Source organism: Saccopteryx bilineata, chromosome X (assembly GCF_036850765.1).
Source record: "Saccopteryx bilineata isolate mSacBil1 chromosome X, mSacBil1_pri_phased_curated, whole genome shotgun sequence".
NCBI classification, from domain to species: Eukaryota; Metazoa; Chordata; class Mammalia; order Chiroptera; family Emballonuridae; genus Saccopteryx; species Saccopteryx bilineata.
In genome coordinates this window covers 142541254-142557387 of record NC_089502.1, presented here as the reverse complement: position 1 = coordinate 142557387, position 16134 = coordinate 142541254, and the positions used below count along the sequence as shown (strand labels likewise).

The 16134-nt window shown below is 49.7% G+C and overlaps 2 protein-coding genes across 4 annotated transcripts in view; both read left to right on the top strand.

The window, feature by feature from the left end:
* Nucleotides 1-16134, top strand: part of LOC136316758 (F-box-like/WD repeat-containing protein TBL1X) — a 237639-nt gene that overhangs the window by 132428 nt on the left and 89077 nt on the right. The gene's annotated exons all lie outside the window — the stretch shown is intronic.
* The window catches only part of LOC136316756 (F-box-like/WD repeat-containing protein TBL1X), a 44561-nt gene continuing 42865 nt past the window's right edge, over nucleotides 14439-16134 (top strand). Inside the window, exon 1 of the mRNA XM_066248896.1 lies at nucleotides 14439-14514. The gene's annotated coding sequence lies outside the window, so the exon portion shown is untranslated. The remainder of the gene's footprint in view (nucleotides 14515-16134) is intronic.

The window sequence follows — 16134 nt, the reverse complement described above, 5'->3', positions numbered from 1 at the left end:
CTTCTTGGTTTCCGGGGGGTCAGTAGCCACTACACACCCCATCTGGTTGTTATTTACGTGCGACTGGGAATGAAGACACGTCTCTCAGAAAAGTGGTGATGGATGAAGCTGTGATATATCTATTTTAATGTTCTGTGTTGTAGAGCAATCAAGTGCATTTTTAGTCTAAATGGTTGGTACGTAGGCAACAGGATGGTGGGTGAGTGCTCAGGCGGCTGAGCTCAGGAGAGCACACAGCTCTTCCTGGGTCTCCTGAGTCCTGCTCGCTGCCTGGAACCCGGACCCCACCTCTGAAGCCCAGCTCTTACTGGGGTCTCCTGAGTCCTGCTCAGTGCCCGAAACCCGGACCCCACCTCTGAAGCCCTCTCGAACACCGTGGAGTGTGTTTCAGATATACTCTGCCTGTAAGATGTTCAGGATGCGTGGACGGTAGGGGTGCTGGGTAATCATGCTCCCATTGTTGAGCCAACACCCAGATGGACATTCATTGAGCAGATGGACCCGCCTGTGACTGCAGGCATCACCTGCCTTGACTTGGCCCTGAGGTCTGGGGAGATGTGGTGACCATGGCACATGCTCGCCCTTGGTCTACACTAGGGCTTGATGGGTAGGTCCTGGGGCTGCCGGGCTAGCGGTCTCTCCTACTGCTTCCCGGCCCACCTCCTTCTCTCACCAGTCCCGCCCACCAGGCACCATTCCCCACCTGTGCACTCCTCCCTCCGCCCCCACATTCAGTGTCCTGTCCTGTCCCTTCATACCCCACCCTGTGCCCATCTGCACCGTCTGTCTGCCCACCACCTGTCTCCCTCCATGCGCCCCGTAGTCCCCTCTCTGCCCCCCCCCCCGCCTGCCCCGTGGGGAGATGGTGGCTTTGTGGAGCCCCTTCCCCACTGGGCAGTCTCTCTGCAATTTCCCACCCACGCCCCGTGGTGCAAAGCAGGCTCTGGCTGGCCCGATGTCACCAGGGACATGGTTTTCAGAGGGGGAGGCAGATAAGCAGGAACAGACTTCCAGTTACAGAGCAAGTCCCAGTGATGTGATCGTGTTCACATCGTCAGAACTTTGCAGGGTGGCTGGTGGTCATTGCATGGTGAGGGGCAGAAATGTGGGATTGCTGTTGTGCACCTGGAAGTAACCTCCTGTTGTGTGTCCACTCTCTCTGTGAGGGAGACAGGCACCATTTCTTGGGGTTGAGCTGTGCTGAAGGTGCTGTCGTGTGCCCTGAAGCACCAGGTGAGGAGCTGTTCCCTTGGTGAGCAGGGCAGCTTCTGGCACGGACTTGTTCATGATTTCCATCAAAATACCTTACAACAGTTTGTTATGTCGGGTATGACATTGTAATCACCTTCCCACTTTAAGTTGTCTTTCCTTTCAAAGGAGCATAGTCGGACCTGACCAGGCGGTGGTGCAGTGGATAGAGCGTCAACCTGGGATGCTGAGGTCCCGGGTTCTAAACCCCCGAGGTCACCGGCTTGAGCATGGGGTCGTCAGCTTGATTGTGGGATTTTTTTTTCTTTTTACAGAGACAGAGAGAGAGATAGATAGGGACAGACAGACAGAAACGGAGAGATGAGAAGCATCAATCATTAGTTTTTCGTTGCGCGTTGCAACACCTTAGTTGTTCATTGATTGCTTTCTCATATGTGCCTTGACCACGGACCTTCAACAGACCGAGTGACCCCTTGCTTGAGCCAGTGACCCTTGGGCTCAAGCTGGGTTTTATTTTTAATTTTTATTTTATTCATTTTTAGAGAGCAGAGAGAGAGGGCGAGAGAGAGAGAGAGAGGAGAGAGAGACGGGGGGGGAGCTGGAAGCATCAACTCCCATATGTGCCTTGACCAGGCAAGCCCAGGGTTTTGAACCGGCGACCTCAGCATTTCCAGGTCGACGCTTTATCCACTGCGCCACCGCAGGTCAGGCAAGCTGATGAGCTTTTTCCTCAAACCAGATGAGCCTGCACTCAAGCTGGCGACCTCGGGGTCTCGAACCTGGGTCTTTTGCATTCCAGTCCGACGCTTTACCTATTGCACCACCGCCTGGTCAGGCAATTGTGGGATTATTGACATGATCCCAGGGTCGCTGGCTTGAGCAAGGGGTCACTGGCTCGGCTGGAGCCCCCAGGTCAAGGCACATATGAGAAAGCAATCAGTGAACAACTAAAGTGATGCACTATGAGTTGATGCTTCTCATTTCTCTCCCTTCCTGTCTCTGTCTCTCATTTAAAAAAAGGGGGGGAAAAAAAAAGAACACGCTTTCTCGCCTCCTTAAGTCACAAACTTCCTAAACTAAATCAGATATACTTAGGATTTACATAGTAAATTGACAAATTAGGTAGGAACTTTCTTTTCCTCTGAAATGAAAACAAGAATCACTGTTTGTACCATTTGCCCATGGGGTGGTTTAGCCAAGCGGAGCCGGGGTATTTGCTGGGGGTTTCCGGGAAAAACACCAGCCTACTTTCCAAAGCTGCTTGAGTCTGGGAGGTAAATGATTTACCCCACAGACCCAGCTCTTACTGGAAGAGAACGATTTGGTGGTGGCAAGAGAGAGCCGTGCAGGTTGCTGGGCGTCTTGTTTGTTGGCATGCCTGCTTTAGAGAAAGGTGGTAATCTGATGAGTTCCAGTGAATGGCCTCCACCTGGTGGCTGAGGCTGATTTTTGGATGAATTGAGATTTGCAGCGGGGAAAACTCGCTCCCGGGTGGTTTGACGACAATCACAGCTGTTGACCCAGACAGGGTCGGTTTTTCTACCCAGGGAAGTGAGTCACCATGTATGTTGGTCATGGGGACCACAGCTGCTGGGATGGTTTCTCTTGGTCATAGCCAAGCCGTCTCCCCTGCAGGATGGAGACCCTCATCTGCTCGGTTCATCGGGAGGCACTGGGTGAATTAGGGAACTGTAAGAATGACATCTGCATGGTTTATGACGGGGGTCCCCAAACTTTTTTCACAGGGGGCCAGTTCATTGTCCCTCAGACCGTTGGAGGGCTGGACTATAAAAAAACCTATGGGCCCTGGCCTGTTGGCTCAGTGGTAGAGCGTCGGCCTGGCGTGTGGAAGTCCCGGGTTCGATTCCTGGCCAGGGCACACAGGAGAAGCGCCCATCTGCTTCTCCACCCCTCCCCCTCTCCTTCCTCTCTGTCTCTCTCTTCCCTCCTGCAGCCAGGCTCCATTGGAGCAAAGACGGCCCAGGCACTGAGGATGGCTCTGTGGCCTCTGCCTCAGACGCTAGAATGGCTCTGGATGCAACAGAGCGACGCCCCAGATTGGCAGAGCATTGCCCCCTGGTGGGCGTGTCGGGTGGATCCCGGTTGGGTGCATGCAGGAGTCTGTCTGACTGCCTCCCCATTTCCAGCTTCAGAAAAATAGAAAGAAAAAAAAACCAACAACAAAAAAAAAACTATGAACAAATCCCTATGCACACTGCACATATCGTATTTTAAAGTAAAAAAACAAAATGGGAACAAATACAATATTTAAAGAACAAGTAAATTTAAATCAACAAACTGACCAGTATTTCAATGGGAACTATGGGCCTGCTTTTGGCTAATGAGATGGTCAATGTGCTCCTCTCACTGACCACCAATGAAAGAGGTGCCCCTTCCGGAAGTGCAGCGGAGGCCGGATAAGTGGCCTCAGGCCCGTGGGCCGTAGTTTGGGGACCCCTAAGGTTTACGACTTTGATTCACGATATTTCAGACTTGTTGAGCTTTCCTCCCTCTGACCAGCAAGGGCCCTGTTCTGTCCCGGGGTTTGGCCATCCCGTCTCCTTACTTCCCCTGGGCTGGGCTGGTGTCTCCTACGTTCCCTGTGTTTTGTGACCCTGGACGTCTGAAGGAGTCCCGGTCATGAATTTTGTCCACCGCCCCTTTGTTTGGGCTGATGTTTGCACAGGGTCAGACTGCGGGGACGAGTTCTCGGGACGGAGACCGCAGAGGTCGCAGGCCCTGCTGATCATGTCATGTTGGGGTGTGTGCTGTCAGTGGGACATGTCGGTCACGAGCTACACCCCATCGCTCACGTGCAGCCGTGAGCTGTGGGTTTTACCGATGTCAAGGTGGTGGTTTTGCCTTTCCACATGCTCTTCTCTCAAAGGTTTCTCCTCCCAGACATTGATTCTGTTTTCCCTTAGAGGGCATCAGGGCAGGTGACCTGACCAAGAGCTCTTCCTTGGAAGAGGGTCTGATTGTCCTAGTTGGGACCAGCTTGCCTCTTCTTCCCCACCCACAGTGCACCCTCTGCGATTCCCGGTGTTGGTTTTGGGAAAGGGCAGTGGGAATTTAAACATCTGTGAGGCCATCTTAGGGTGGAATTGTAAGTGTAATGACAGTTTACATAAGCTTGGCACGGGCAGGTTTGGGACCCGTGGACACCTTGGGTGTTTTTTTTTTTGTTTGGTTTGGTGGGGTTTTTTTTTTTTTTTGTATTTTTCTGAAGCTGGAAACGGGGAGAGACAGTCAGACAGACTCCCGTATGCGCCCAACCGACCAGGATCCACCCGGCACGCCCACCAGGGGTGACGCTCTGCCCACCAGGGGGCGATGCTCTGCCCCTCCTGGGGCGTAGCTCGTTGCCGAGACCAGAACCACACTAGCACCTGGGCAGAGGCCAAGGAGACATCCCGTGTGCCCAGGCCATCTTTGCTCCAATGGAGCCTTGGCTGCGGGAGGGGAAGAGAGAGACAGAGAGGAAGGAGAGGGGGAGGGGTGGAGAAGCAGATGGGTGCTTCTCCTGTGTGCCCTGGCCGGGAATCGAACCCGGGTCTCCCGCACGCCAGGCTGACGCTCTACTGCTGAGCCAACCAGCCAGGGCGGACACCTTGGGGTTTACAAAGTACTCAGATGACCAGATCGAGCAGAAAGCACCCTCGGCTCACCGGGAAGGGAGGAGGCACCAGCCCATTGAGCCCGGGGCCCAGTAGGCAGCTGTCAGCACACCCACAAAATAGGCTGTTAATTCAGCGAGAAGGTCAGGTGGAGGCCTTGTTAAGAGACCTCCCCCCTCCCACATGTATTTTTAGAAGCAGCAAATCCCAACCATAGATATTGAGTGTTGTGTTTATGGGTGTGAGCATCATAAAAGTCCCTACAGGTGATGCGGAGGAGGAGGTTGGTGAGCACCTGCTACCTAGAGGATGGAAGAACTTCCCAACACGTCGCCCTGTGCAAGGGGCAACCGTCCTGGGCGTCCTTAGAGAAAAGCACAAATATGTAGGTAAACGGCTTTCTATGTGATCCTGTTGCCACTCAGCAGAGGACGAATGCCTGATTGATTCTTTGCTTGCTGGGGTTTTCGTGACTCTTTCCTGGTTTTAAAAATAATGTGCCTTGAGCAGTTGGAAAAAAATAACATGAAGCATGAATAGCAAATAAACAGCTCTACACCGACCCATAGAAATTCCCCATTGGTGTTCTGGTATATTTTGATGTGTGTGTATGTGTGAGACATATACGGTATGTTCATCTTTGTGACACGTATGTTGCACTTAACCTCACAGAGTCTGCATATTATCACCCGCCAGCGTGTATGGAGGTGTTTCTGAGCGCCCACCCATGATTCATGTAACGTTATTGGAGAGTTAGACAGCTTTCTCTTTGTGCCTTAGGCTGGATTGTTGGGAATCAAGACCGATGACCACAAAGGGTGTCCCTGAAAGAGGGGGCAGTGGTATAGAATCCCTGGGGCTGGTGGGGTGGATTGGGGAAGAGAGGACAGCCCCTGCAAGTAGCTCCTGAGACTGTGCCTGGTGGAGCTGAGACGCTAGGGGTCTTTGGTCACTAACGAGATAGACTATTTCATCTCGTCAATCATTCACATCTTTTTCTGTGAATCAGACCTACCTCTGCTGGTTTCGCCAAAATGCTGGTTGTTTTGAGGATGGCCGTGCCGGAGTTTCCAGGGGCGTTGACCTCCTGAGGCTGGCCACGCTGGGGCTGTGTATCAAACCAGGACTAGCTCCAGACACAGGGAGATGGGTCTGCAGAGGGACAGCTCAGACTGCTCTCACACCTGACCTGCTGTTCACTCTCCGCCCGCCGGTCCTCGCAGGCACCGTGGGCATTCACAGTCGTGGTGGGCTTGTTAATGAGAGTTGGCGTGTGTGCATGTCCGGAGGCTGCGTGGGGTGGGCTCATGTCATCTTTTCTAGGATGCTTCTCAAAAGATGGCGTTTTTCTAGAATGTCAGGAAGGCACAGATTCCTGTGTTAGCCAATAAAAGATTGTTTTCCCCCAAAACTGTATAAATTAGTGTGTTTCCCCTTGTCAGTAGCCAGAGTTCAGTGTTTCCTAAGGATGTGTGTACGTGTGTGAATGGACGTGTGTGTGTGAAACATATGTTTTATTGTGCAATGAAGATCTGTTGTGTGATAAGCATGGAGCTATCTCTGAAGTGTGTGTGTGGGGGCTATTATGTAACCCCCCCTGACAAGGAGGGAGCTGTTTGTGGTCTGTCCCTCTCTGAGGTCGTCACTCAGACGTCTCTGCCTTAACCACCACCTCTCCCTCCCTCACTGTTTCCTAACATGGCTCAGAACCAATTCCACGTCCCTTCTTACAGTGTTCCGATATCGCTTTTAATTTTTTTATTATTCTCTAAAGGACGCTTTCCAAACTTGGAAATGAAAGGAGTAGGGGAAATGATGCAGAAGTTATTGACAGTTGCTAAAAAACAAAGAGCGCTGTCACGGGGGGGGGGGGGGGCGGAGCTGCCGATTATTTTACAACGTAACAGATGTGGCTTCCTCACGGTGCGGTGCGTGTATATTTTGCCCAGAAGCCTGTGGACGCGGTTGGTCGGAGTCTAGGCAGCACTGAACTGAATCATTCCCGGCCAGATATCGGGAGATGAGCTAATCTGTGGGGGGATGGCCGTATTTCTTCCATACCAGGCATCGTCTCGGGACCCAGGGTTCGTTTTGCCCCCTCACACTGGGCGTTCTCTTGGGTCTGCCCCATGCCGGGTGCGCAGAAAATGGGGCAGAGGAGCAGCGGCGCCCGCTGCCAAGTTCATTTCTGAGTTGCGACTCAGGTACAGTGGTGTCAATTTCAACTCCATTCCATGAGGTGCTGGGGTACTCCCACGGCTCCAAATTCTTTTTCCTTTTTTTTTGTATCTATTAGGGCAACCGGTGCCAGTTTCCACGCTGGACAAACAGAATCTGTATTCTCTCCGCCTTAATCATAAGAGAAGTTAAAAAGCGCTCTTGCCATGTTACATAAGATGAGTGACTGCCTCTCTTTTTTTTTTTTTTGTATTTTTCTGAAGCTGGAAACGGGGAGAGACAGTCAGACTCCCACATGCGTCCAACCGGAATCCACCCGGCATGCCCATCAGGGGCGATGCTCTGCCCACCAGGGGGCGATGCTTTGCCTCTCTGGGGCGTGGCTCTGCCATGCCCAGAGCCACTCTAGCGCCTGGGGCAGAGGCCAAGGAGCCATCCCCAGCACCCGGGCCATCTTTGCTCCAATGGAGCCTCGGCTGCAGGAGGGGAAGAGAGAGACAGAGAGGAAGGAGAGGGGGAGGGGTGGAGAAGCAGATGGGCGCTTCTCCTGTGTGCCCTGGCCGGGAATCGAACCCGGGACTCCTGCACGCCAGGCCGACGTTCTACCACTGAGCAAACTGGCCAGGGCCGAGTGGCTGCCTCTAAATGACAACCCATCTTATGGGTGGCTTGTCAATTAGTTCAAGATAGAACTTAAATTGGCCATAAACCCCCTCTTAGTCAAACAAGGACACAGTCAGGCACTGCGTTTATCACCGTTGGTGAGAAGCACGTAGGTGTTGAGGCTTTGGTGCTTATCATGGGCAAGGCTCAGTTAAATCTTAGTGACAGCCGAAATGGCCAGGTAGGATGTCATCGCTACAAGGAGATGTTCCCTCACAACAGTGGCAAGCGTTGTGCAGTCCTGGCTGAGATACTTGTTCGGGGTCACCCAGTCCCCATGAGAGGCACATTGGGGTTTGAGCTGTACTGTTGAGCATCGCATGAAGCCCATTGGTGGTGTTATCACCTTTAGGTCCCGCGGCAACCGGCAAGGAAGGGTGGCCCAGCTATGGTAATGCCACCCGGTTTTCCAGATGGGGCAGGCAGTGTCACCCAGAGCTCCGCAGCGAGCATCATGAGTCCACGGGCCACCCTGCTGCCTCAGAACATGGAAATCACACAGAGGGGACCGGTGGGGTGTTCGCTCCCCACGTGGGCAATCTGATGATCTATCACCTTGGCATTCGGAGACCCACACACTTTCTCCTGGGCCTCGCCCATGTGTCTAACGGAACTTCTGATAGTTCACTACAACAGAAAAATAACCTCCGCCCAGGCCAGATAGCTAGCTCAGTTGGTTAGAGCATGGTCCTAAAGCAGAGGTTGCCGGTTCGATTCCCAGTCAGGGCACATGCGGGAACAGCTCGATGTTCCTCTTTCTCTCTCTCTGAGTGCAGCATGTGAGCCCTGAGCGAGGGGCGGTGTCGCTTCCTGGAGGAGTGACGTGTCTGTGTGGGAAGATGAGTGAAGGGCTCCAGTGTTGGCATTCCGTGTTTGAAGTGCCGGCTGCATCTCCAGATGGACATGTCCTGCAGGCTGGTCCAGGGAGGAGTGTGCAGCTGGGAGGAGTGGGCTGAGCTCACCGGGCAGGTGCATGGCACGGTGGTCCTGCCCACAGACACACTGCCGTCCCCGGGACGTGCCCTGCAGCCACCAAGATGCCTCTCAGGCACCATAAGGTGCCCCAGAGTTTCCAAAGTCATTTGATAACAGCTTGTATTTTCAAAGGGATTTACACACCTCTAAGTCAGAATTCATTGAGCCTGCCGTGTGGATAATTTGGGGGAGAAAATGCATTAATGCGTTGTTAAATGCCACCCCACTTCTGCCAAGAATGACGCTTAGATTTCCTTCCTTTCTGACTCTGTGGCTTTGGCCTGTGGTGACTCAGCCTCGAGCGGGTCACCTGTCATCTTTCTCGGGCTTGCAGGGTTCGTGCTGACAGTCCCAGCTCCAGTCCTGAACATCCTGTAACAGTGTAACGTGTTCACTTTGTGAACAACTTGTATGATTAACCTTGATTCAGCAGGAACATCCGACCCGCTTCCCAGCCGCCGAGATTAATGTGGAGGGAACAAACCGAAATGTGTCCTCCTGCCGCCGTGCAGCAGGATTCTCCAAGGTCAGGAGCTGGTCTGGGTTTGACTCACCCTCAGATACTCCAGAAGCGGCCAGGATTCTGGGCTTGCTTCTCGGGGAGGCCTCTGCTCCACGGAGAAGATTCTCAGACCCTCTCCCGTGGGGTAGGAATATTTCAGATGCTGGCTCATGGAAGGACAGCGGCCATTTATTCTTGACTTGCTAGCTGCAAAGTGAATGGCAGACACCCTTGTGAACTTCACAACCAGTTTCATCTTTCTGGGTTCTTTTTCTTTAAAAAATAGTATTATTATTTTGCATATTGATTTTAGGGGCAGAGAGGAAGGGGGAGAGAGACAAAGAGAGAGATCAGTCTGTTGTTCCACATCAGTTATGCATTCATTGGTTTGATCCTTGGCTGTGTCCTGACGGGGTATCGAACCTGTAACCTTGCTGAATTGGGACAGTGTTGTAACTTATTAGCTACCTGGCCAGGGGTCTGAGTTTTTCTTTAACCAACAGCAGGATCTTTGGGGGGAAATGCATCTGTATTAAAAGTTCATTTGAATTCTTTTGTTTTGATTATAGTAAAATATACATAACGTGAACTTTACCATTCTTCACCATCTTTAACTGTACATTTTAGGGGCATTGAGTACATTTGCCGACCATTTCCAGAACTTTCTTCCTAATAAAAAGTCTGTACTTTTTCAGTAGTAACCCTTTTGTGGATGACTGTAGGAATGTTGTATAACCGGGGTCATACGAGATTGGTCCCTGCCCTGGCTGGATTGCTTAGTTGATTAGAGCAGTGGTCTCCAACCCCCCGGCCACGGACTGGTACCGGTCCATGGGCTATTTGGTACCTGTCTGCAGAGAAAGAATAAATAACTTACATTATTTCCTTTTTCTTTATATTTAAGTCTGAACGATGTTTTATTTTTAAAAAATGACCAGGTTCCCTCTTGTTACATCCATCTAAGACTCACTCTTGACGCTTGTCTCAGTCACGTGATACGTTTATCCGTCCCACCCTAAAGGCCGGTCTGTGAAAATATTTTCTGACATTAAACCGGTCTGTGGCCCCAAAAAGGTTGGGGACCACTGGATTAGAGCATCATTCTGAAGCACAGAGGTTGCTGGTTTGAACCCTGCTCTGGGCATGTACAGGAGCAGATCAAAGTTTCTGCCCCTCTCTCCCTCTCTCCCTTCCTGTCTCTCTAAAATCAATACAATAAACACTTTTTAAAAATAAAAGATAATGTTGGTCCTTTGTGTCTGGTTTACTTCACTCAGCACAATGCCCTTGAGGTTGGTCCCTGTGGTAGCAGGTGTCAGAATTTCATTTCTAAAGGCTGAAGAGTATGTCACACGCGCACACCACACTTTGTGTATCCCTTCTCCCATCGGCGGACACCTGGGTTGCTCCCATCATTGACTATTGTGAATGATGTTACTGTGGACCTTGGGTGCACCTGTGTGGTATTTGCACCTGTTTGACTCTTCTTTCAATTCCTTGGGCTCTATACTAGAACTGTGATGGATGGATCACATGGGAATTCTGTGTGTAATTTCTTGAGGGACAGTCAGGGTCCCTGTTAAGCAGCCTTTGTGAGCTACGTTAGGAATGGAACCTGACCCGACTCAAGTTCTCTAACACAGGCATTTGCAGGCTGTGGCCCACAGGCTCTTACGCTGGCAAGTGCCCACCTCCCTCTCCTTTGTGGGCCAGGAGCTGGACCATGAGCTTCTATGTCCCCAGGCCCCTGTCTTCCCAGGTCACAGCTTGTTCTGGGTTGGCAACCCCCCCCCCACCTGTCCTGTTTGAGTCCTTCAGTGCTGGAGGAGGAGGCTCAAGGCACACGATGCAGTTCCCCCCACCCCGAGATGTTACCCCAAGGGGTGGACAGGACAGGGGGCTCCAACACCAACCGGTTCGCAAATGACCGTAGGTAGCAGCGCTACTCACTGTAGCCGGACGGTGGTCACGAACCAAATGCCCATTGACGGGTGCTGGATAAACAAAGTGGTCTGTCTATACAATAGAATATTACTCAGCCATGAAAAAGGGGTGAAGTGCTGATCTATGCCACATCGCGGATGAGTGCCCGAAAGAGAAACACACAGAGACGGAATATCAGGGGTGGTTGCCGGGGCTGAGGCGGAGGGGTAGGGAGTAACTGCTTCATGGGTACGGGTTCCCTTTTGGAGCAACGGAAATGTTTCCCACCTTGACACGGGGGATAACCGCAGAACCGTGTCAAGGTACTAAGGAGTCTCTACTCTCGACGTGGAAGGATTGTTAGTATATATTCGTACCACGCCATGCCAAGACCTGATGGCAACCAGAAAATCAGTCCCTCTTACATTTAATATGCTTACACATAAAGGATGTGTTACATCTGTTCAAGTTATTTGCGTTTTACACCAAATATTCTGCAAACACGTAAATTTATTGCCAGCACTGTTGGGGTACTAATAGCAGGGAAATCGGTGATGACTGATTGGAACGTCATATTGCTCATTTTAACTTATTATTTCTAGCAACAAACTAATTAATTTTGACGTGTTGCATAACCAGATGCATGTTATTAACCAAAGTCACATCCCCCACCCTCCTTCTTTCTGTTTGACGTTAATAAAACATGGGTGATGTTAATTACCCTGAATGAGTTTAACAACATATATAAAAGATAATCTTCAATTCCAAGACTCTTCATTTGTGAGTTACCATCTGTTTTGGGGCCAGAGAATAAGAACTTGATTCCATAGGCCTTTTTTTTGGAACAGCTTGTAATAAGAGCTGTTTGTATATTAATTACTTATTGAATTATTATGGATTTTAATGTTTTAACTTCCAAGCAATTTGGGGCTTATTTTGGTGACATCTGTTCATAGTTTGACACTTTATGGTATTTAGCAATTTTATCATAAAGCTACCCCTCCCCCAGTAATTCACAACCCAATCCTGAAAACAGTAATTCTGCTTCGGTTTACTATGAGGACTATTGTCGTACTCTGTCTCCACAAGCGGAATTTTTTTCATAATGAAGTGTATTTTTATTTTATAAGCAAAATCTGTGTTTCCTTGTGCCTGCTCTACTCTGGTGCCCTTTAATTTCTGTTCCAAGAGTTGTCGACAGATGTTTCAATGTCATTGGGGTTCACCGCCCCAGTGGTAGATTAAAAAAAAAAAGTCACCCCGGTGATTCTTTCTTTTATCCCATATCCTTAAACGATGTTTTCATTTTAAATATGCTATAATGAACCTGCGTGTGGAAACTTTTTTGATCTCCTTTCTTTAAACGGTGTAAGTGTAGAGGTGACTCAGTGAGAATTACTTGAATCACCTTAAAAATATTTTATGAATTTCTGTGTCAGTTCTCTTATAAAAGACACCTTCATTCATAGCTTCCCGTGTGGGCTTGAATTTTATTATTTATTTATTTATTTATTTATTTATTTATTTATTTGAGTGAGAGAGATAGACAGGAAGGGAGGGAGATGAGACTCATCAACTCATAGATGCGGCACCTTAGTTGTTCATTGATTGCTTTCTCGTCTGTGCCTTGACCCGGAAGGGCTCCAGTCGAGCCAGTGATCCCATGCTCAAGTCTGCGACCTTTGGGCTCAAGCCAGCGACCCAGGTGGGATCATGCTCAAGCTGCCTACCCCATGCTCAAGCTGACGACCTCAGGGTTTCAAACGTGGGTCCTCAGCATCCCACATCGACGCTCGACCCACTGTGCCACCGCCTGGCTCTGGCACCGGCACCACTTTTATCCCTTAAGGCTGTTGGAGGAGAACTTGGAGAAAATGGCGGGTGTTATGTGTCTTGAGTTCTTGCACTGGTTACGGGAGCACACACAGATCGGGAGCACACACAGATCGTTTAAACTGTAGTCAGCTGGGTTCCCTCACGACTGAAAACATTGTAGAAGGGAAAAGGTGACCGTCACTGAGAAAATGCTGATGGACTGCTTACTGTGTCTGCTGGCTGAAACGTAAACCCAAGTTCTGGGTAAGCAGGACTGTCATGGGACGCAAGCCTGGCATCCTCAGAAGTCAGGGTGGACAGAGATCCTGTGAAAGGGGAATGTGTGGTTCAAGAATGCAGAGTTGTCTGACCAGGCGGTGGCGCAGTGGATAGAGCGTCAGACTGGGATGCGGAAGACCCAGGTTCGAGACCCCCGAGGTCGCCAGCTTGAGCGTGGGCTCATCTGGTTCAAGCAAAAATTCACCAGTTTGGACCCAAGGTTGCTGGCTCAAGCAAGGGGTTACTCGGTCTGCTGAAGGCCTGTTATGGTCAAGGCACATATGAGAAAGCAATGAATAAACAACTAAGGTGTCGTAATGCGCAACGAAAAACTAATGATGGATGCTTCTCATCTCTCCGTTCCTGTCTGTCTGTCCGTCCCTCTCTATCCCTCACTCTGACTCTCTTTCTCTGTAAAAAATAAAAATAAATAAAGAATGCAGAGTTGAGACACAGTAGTGCCTCTTTTTTCTTTTTCCACTTTATTTTAGGGACGCCAGGGGGAAACAAAGACTCGAATGCGGCTTCTGTGTTTTTCTGAGCACGGTGTGTACACACAGACATGCCTGTCGTCGCTGCTATTAACGCCGCCCGAGCGACGTCTACAGTTTCTCTCGCGCGTGCTTCCCTCTCTCGAGGGTGTGCATGGTTTAAATTATCGGCGGCAGATGGCCCCGTTCTCAAAAAGCTATTGCAGATGGGCATTAACTTGATCGTTCAATGGGAGCAGCAGCACAGACCGGAGCTAACGTTCATGTTATCGGCTGGCTGTGAGACTCTTTTGCTTTCAGCATTTTCTACATGTGCGGTAAACACCTGATGGGCCCTGTTGATTTCCTGGTCCCATTGCAAAGAAAACAAAACCCCACCCAGGGGTTGTCAAACTTTTTATAAAAACCGCCCACTTTGGCAGTGCTGGTCAACCTGGTCCCTACTGTGCAACCACACAGCACCGCGATTGGCCCATCATGAAAGCTGGAACGCCCACTAGTGGGCGGTAGGGACCAGGTCTACCAGCACTGCAAAAGTGGGCAGTTTTTATAAAAAGTTTGACGACCCCTGCGCCCACACAGTCTTGAGTTAACTTTAACACGGGCACTAGGAAGCAGTGGACAGTGTTACTTACGTGTGGGTTGGCATGTAAAAATTAAAACAGTGTCGTCCATTTGAAGGAGAAATGAAGGAATGGGAGAGGGCAGCGGTGAATGCTTCCCAAAGATGGTTCAGGTGTTTGCTTGTTTTGTTTTTAATAAATCTCTGCATTTCTCACCACACAGAGACTTTGCTGTTTCTATGGTCGGGTGCCGGGGAGCCCTCTGGTCCGAAGGTCTACACATGAAGTCACCGTAAAAGGTAAGCGCCCCGCCAGCCACGGGGTCCTTGTGGTTTTTACCTGAAATCCGCAATGTGCCAAAACAGAACATCTTCTGTCTCAACAATGATTTTTTTCCCCCCCAAGAACGAAGCACAGCTCTTTCTCCTTGCTGAAACGGAAGGCAGTCTAGAGACAACATCATTACGTTATTATGGAATAGAGCGTCCATTCTACTTGGTTAGAAGTTGGGACTTTAACCTCCTCCCAGAGGTTTTGCATACTGACTGATGGAGCTGCAAACAGAATTTTCTGGGTCTTACCAGGAGAGGGTGTTGGCTTCTAAAACCTACCTCCGGCAACGCCCTGCGTTCAAGTTAAGCCGGCGGGTCCACTGTAATTGGTCACATGCGTATAGATTCCGTTTTGGCTCCTCTTATTTAATGCTTTATTGCTTTCTTAATACGATTTGTGTCTCTCTGCACGTTGATCTGCTAGTTAATCTTGACACGGTGAGAAAACCACAGATTACGTACTGCACAAAGAGCTACTGAGAGGATAAGGTTCCCAAAAAGGCAGAGCAGACAAGCCCACGTGCACAGGTGGAAGGCTTAAAGCCCCCTTCCCAAATGAAAACTGATGCCCACCCCCCACCCAAAAACCCCATTAAAGTTCTATAAAAGTTGTTATGTTGTGGTAGATGAGATTTTAAGGTTTGATTTTATTTTTGTATTTTCTTTCTTTACCGTTTTTTTCTTTTTAATTAACCCCCCTGCCCACGGAACATTTGTAATTATAAAAACATAAAGGTGGAAATTTGGGAAAGATTTTTGCTTTATTGGTTTTATTTGTTTGTTTCTGTTTTTCTGCTTTATTGTTTTAAAAGACCCAATCAGAACTAAAACGATGATCCTAAATTTTAACCAATGTAAGAATCTTCCTGAGGTATTTTTGTTTAAAACCAGATATATAAAAATTGTCCTTTAGCAAAGACAAAAGATTTGTCTTCCACCAGTGTGAGAATTTTGCTATCTCACTGAGGTATTTGAAAAGCGTAGTGTGTTGATGAAAATGGAAGTGTATGGAGTGATGGCTTCATGACTGGCTTGAACGTAGGATCATGTTGTAGCATGAGTTTTTTTTTTCTTGGCCAAATAATGTTGCACTATACCATATGTTTATGCCACCATCAGTTGCAGTTATGAATTCTGCTGCTATGAGCATTCACGTGCAAGTTTTTGTGCAGACCTACGCCGCCTTTCTCCTGCTCCTATCAATATATGCGGGAGTGGAATGCTGGTTGGCAAGGAGACACTCATGTTCTGAGCGACCATCAGACGTTTCCAGATTGGGCTGCAGCACTGTCGGTGTTTGTCCACATGCACTTGAACCGTATTGTGCAGGTCACAGGAAGAGGGTACCTGGAGTGAGACAGGTCTGTGGCTCACCGGGGTTTTTTGGGGCATGAGTTCAGTCCTTGGGGGGAGCATAAGCTTTCGATGCACGGAGCACATGTTGAGTTCCTACTGGGAAAGGCATTGGTGTCTTTTTTTTTTCTTTTTTTCTTTTTTTCTGAAGCTGGAAACGGGGAGAGACAGTCAGACTCCCGCATGCGCCCGACCGGGATCCACCCGGCACGCCCACCAGGGGGCGACGCTCTG